This window comes from Myotis brandtii, unplaced genomic scaffold (assembly GCF_000412655.1).
Source record: "Myotis brandtii unplaced genomic scaffold, ASM41265v1 scaffold1132, whole genome shotgun sequence".
NCBI classification, from domain to species: domain Eukaryota; kingdom Metazoa; phylum Chordata; class Mammalia; order Chiroptera; family Vespertilionidae; genus Myotis; species Myotis brandtii.
In genome coordinates this window covers 568,163-573,617 of record NW_005353896.1, presented here as the reverse complement: position 1 = coordinate 573,617, position 5,455 = coordinate 568,163, and positions in this window count along the sequence as shown.

Here is a 5,455-nt window from a genome sequence, read left to right as displayed (position 1 = left end):
GAGCAGGCGCCCCTCTTTGTTGATCTCTCAGGCTCCTGGCCTCCACTGCATGTTGTACTCTCCCTTGAGCTGTGGCCAGGGTGGGGCGCCCTTTCCTGCTGTGGGATCCCCAGGGCTACCCAGGGACAGGCACACAGCGGGGCTGGCTGCAGGCTGCCCATTCCTGCTCTGTGATCCCTGCAGCGACCCAGGGGCTGGCACACAGAGGGGCTGGCTAGAGGCCACTCTTTCTTGCTTGGGGATCTCAGCAGTGACTCAGGGGCAGGCGCACACAGGGGCTGGCTGCAGGCCGCCCTTTCCTTCTCTGTGATCCCCGCCCTATCCTGCTCTGTGATCACCGCTTCTATCCAATGGGCAGGCACACACAGGGGCTGGCTGCAGGCCGCCCTATCCTGCTCTGTGATCACCGCTTCTATCCAATGGGCAGGCACACACAGGGGCTGGCTGCAGGCCGCCCTATCCTGCTCTGTGATCACCGCTTCTATCCAATGGGCAGGCACACACAGGGGCTGGCTGCAGGCCGCCCTATCCTGCTCTGTGATCACCGCTTCTATCCAATGGGCAGGCACACACAGGGGCTGGCTGCAGGCCGCCCTATCCTGCTCTGTGATCACCGCTTCTATCCAATGGGCAGGCACACACAGGGGCTGGCTGCAGGCCGCCCTATCCTGCTCTGTGATCACCGCTTCTATCCAATGGGCAGGCACACACAGGGGCTGGCTGCAGGCCCCCCTTTCCTGCTGTGGGATCTCTGGTTGCTCATCCCTGGCAGAAGGGCCTGTTGGGGGCTTGACTGCTGGCTGACGGGCAGCAGTTCCCGCCAGTGACGGGGGATCTCCCGAGGGAGAGCCGGTTGGGGGCCTGGCCAGTGGCAGATCGCTGGGGTCACGCCTGCCAGCCCTGGGTCGGGTTGCACAGGGGTCGCGATCAATGATTCTCTCTCATCATTGATGTTTCTCTCTCTCTTTTCCTCTCCCTTCCTCTCTGAAATCAGTTAAATATATATATATATATACACACACACACATATATTTTTTTTTCTAGAAAAAGCTTGTTAGGAAGGGTAATGGAAGAAAATATTTCATTTACAATAGCCACACATCATAGAATAACTTGGAATATTCTAAATAAGAAATATAGCAGCTTTCTATGAAAACACTTTTATAATATGACTAAAGCACCCAAAACAAAACTTGAATTATTAAAAAGGAATGACTTCTAATTTCATAGAGAAACTTAATATTAGAAGAATCTCAACTAATTTTAAATCAATGTGCAACTTATGATTTCTGTAGTCTACCGATAAAACATTTTTTATTAATGCTAGACAAATTTATTAGAAAATTCATGTGGATAAATAAATGTTTAAGATTAACTAAAATTTTTTTGAAAGATAAAAGTAATCAGGTAGACTTGAATACTGGAAGATATTCAAGCATATTATGAAATATTATAATTAAAATACTATAGTATTGATTCATAAATAGAACAATGGTAAATAAAAGAGCCCAGATCTAATGCAGATATGTATGGGAATTTACTACATGAGAAAAAATGACATTTTATATCAGTGGAGAAAATATAGGTTAATTAATAATGGTGTTGGGCAATTGAGCAGATAAAAAATAGTTTGTACTACAACCTCAATAATCAATTGAAGTTGGAACAAACAATTATATCAGAAAGATGAAAGAGAAGAATGAGAGAAAAAAAAGAGGATATTATACATTTTTAGAAGAAAATTTGATTTTTTATATATTTAAAAATAATTTTGAAATGGGAAAGGCCTCTGTAAATATTAACCAAAACTCACAAGGACTGAGACACCTGCATTAACATAACTAATTGTTATGATTGAGAAATGAGACCACCTGTGTCAACATAATTTAATGGTTTTCCCCACAAAATTTTTTCCCAGGGAAGATAAGACAAAAAATCAACAAATCACTTTACTGTTTGCTTTAGGAAATTATTGCAAATTAATTCTTCTGGGCAAATAGCTTGCTCACCTGGATGAATGGCTCATGTATCAGGACACCAAGAATTGCTTCAATGCCTTTGCTTTTCTGTGTCCACCAATCCTAAATCACAATGTCATAAACTTTGGCCAATTTCAATCAGTTCCTCACCTTGAAAGACACAGCCTTAAACCCTTTGAGTATAGAACCATAAACCCTCTAAATACCATTTCCTCACATCCACCTTTTGAGACACTCTTAAAATTCTCTCAAAGTACTATATTCTCTTGCTATAATAAGTTTATTAAATTCAAATTTGCTTGAATAAGAGGTACTTTTGGTAGTACATTGTTGAGAGTTGATGATTCAAAGCAATTTTAAAACTTCATATGGAAAATAATATACAAAATCAATCAAAAAATGATAAAGTGGGAAATTTTGATATGGCAAGTGATGAAGTTTTAAATATGAATCATAGACAAAATTTTATTTACCTACATAATTTAAAGCCCTATTTAATAAGAAAAATATTTTAAAAGGGTTACCTACATGAAAAAAGTTCACATCAAATGAAATTTAAAAATGCTTTTAAAATACATATAAATTAGCTCAACATAAATTATATTGCCAGAATCATTAAAACTATAAGGAAATTCTGTTTTTCACCTTTCAGATTGACAAAGGTCAAAAGGAGTGTAGATGTGGGGAAGTGCAGAGTTTAGCCTCTATGGAGTGCAACATGGCAATATGTATTACACTTTTAAAAGACCATTGGCTTTGACCAAGGCATTCTACTTCCAGAAACTTACTCCAGATAGATTCTCATATGTGGAAAAATTCATATGTATGAGGTTATTCATTTTAGCTATTTCTGAAAAGAGCAAAGGATGAAAACATTTATAATATCCATTATTATGGTATAAATAAAAGTGACATTTTGGAGGCAGTTACTGTAAATAATGATATATACTAATGTCCAAATTAGATGTGTTTATATATTTTAAATGTTTTTATTGATGTTTTCAGAGAGAGAGGAAGGGAGAAGGATAGAGAGATGGAAAGATCTATGAGAGAGGAGCATCATCTATTGGTTGCCTCCTGTGCACCCCCGACTGGGGATTGAGCCTGCAATCCGGGCACGTACACTGACAGGGAATCAAACCAGTCACCTCTTGGTTCCTGGGTCAATGTTGATGCTCAACCCCTGGGACACACTGGCCGGGCCAAGTTATGATGTTTTTTTAAAATTTATTTCAATAGAGTGTGATTTTTGTGCCACAATTCTAGTGGGAACACATATAGTTATATCATTCAAAAGGTCTGTGTAAAAACTGTTGCCAATGAAGTTAACTAAATGGTTTAGGGAGAGAAGTATTTTCTTTCAACTCTTTGTCCAAATATGTACATTTATTAATTATTAACTCTCTCTGAACCCCAATGAAATTGAAAAAGGGAACTTGCTTTACCTAAACCTCCGCAAGGCAGTACTGCTTTAAAACCAATACAATAAATACACTTAAAAGGAGTAAGACATCCTTCTACACTTCCGTGTGGTGGACAGTGAGCACAAGCACATTGAGTCTGTAGAGAAAGGAGGTTCCTCCCATTCAGCCCATTTGCAGCTGCATGTTGGTGCCCCACAGCAAACAGCTGTGGTGCCTTGAAACTTGAGAAGCTGTGGCAGAAAACCAGTTGTTTTGCAAAAGCAAGGTAGTATGTAATATTAAGATGTAGCTTGTGCTACTCAAGCTACTGTGGTCAGAAGAGAGAGAATCATAGTAGGGTACATAAAGTAAAATACATATATATACATATTCATACACACTAGAGGCCTGGTGCACGGATTTGTGCACTGGTGGAATCCCTTGGCGTGGCCTGTGGTGATTGGGGGGAAACCACCAGTCCAACACTGCCTGCCACTCCTGCTTGCCTCTCCTGCTCATCACTCCCGCTGTGCCTGCTGCTCCCACTGCTCAGTAAGCTTGCTGCTGCTCCGCTGTGGTCTCCAGGCTGCGGCAGCCAGCCCTGAGTCCTGCGTCTGGCACCCTTGGTCAGCTGAGCTGCACTCCCGCTATGGGAGCGCACTGACCACCAGGGGGCAGCTCCTGCATTGAGCGTCTGTCCCCTGGTGGTCAGTGTGCCTCACAGATAGTGACCGGTTGACCGGTCAAGCAGTCAAACAGTCGCTTAGGCGTGTGTGTGTTTGTGTGTGTGTGTGTGTGTGTGTGTGTGTGTGTGTATTTCTAACAACAAAAAAATCATATCAAAATTAATTATATCAAAATTACCTAGGGGCTCATGCTTAGGGTCAGGCCCTCAGATATTAAATAATTTTAATACAATTAAGAAAAATGGCCCCTAGAAGCAGAAAGAAACACCAGGTGAACTTCAGAATATTCTTTCTTCTAACCCAAATGCTCAGGACTGAGTTCCAAATGAGTGTTTCTGAATAACCTTCCTTCACTGAGCAAGGAAGGGCTAGCAGTGGGAGTGATAGGAGACAGATGGCATTTGAATATTTCACCAGTTCCCCCACGCCTGCCTACTTCTTCAGCTTCATTTCACTTTTATCTTCACGGTTCTATCCACCACAATACCCCTTGCTTTGGTCAAACTATTGTTCTGAATCCTGTCCAAAGTCATTTTGCCCAGTCAGCAGCAGGGAGCCTGGCTGGCAGGAGCCACCGGAGCCTTTCTTCCCAGTCCTGCTGCTCACCTGAGGTACAAGCAGCTGCGGGTCTTGTGAAAGCAGCCCAGCACCGCAGGAAGCAGCACATCCCTCCATTGCCTCCACCATCCCCTCACACCTCAATTCTGCCCAAAGTCAGGCTTAAAACAACCAGTACCCTTGGAGGATAATTATTGGAAAAATCAAACAGTAAGCAACTTAAAATTAATTTCTCATCATGTAAACCCTAAAGGCCTGGTGACGAATGTGTGCACCAGTGGGGTCCCTTGGACTGGACTGCAAGATCAGATAAAACTGGCTCTCCAACATCCCCTGAGGGTTCTTGGATTGCGAGAGGGCACAGGCCAGGCCAAGGGACCCCACCAGTGCACGATCGGGGCCGGGGAGGGATGCAGGAGGTTGGCCAGCTGGGGAGGGACCGTGGGGAAGGCACCAGGGTGTGTCCGACCCGTCTTGCCCAGTCCACATTGGCCAGACCTCAGCAGCAAGCTAACCTACCAGTCAGAGCAGGGAAATGCTTTTAAGTTTTTATTGTTTTGTATTTTCTCAACGTATATTTGTGACTGTATTTTTAAAGTATATTTTTATACTTTAGAGCAGTGGTTCTCAACCTTCCTAATGCCTCGACCCTTTAATACAGTTCCTCGTGTTGTGGTGACCCCCAACCATAAAATTATTTTTGTTGCTACTTCATAACTGTAATTTTGCTACTGTTATGAATCGTAATGTAAATATCTGATATGCAGGATGTATTTTCATTGTTACAAATTGAACATAATTCAAGCATAGTGATTAATCACAAAAACAA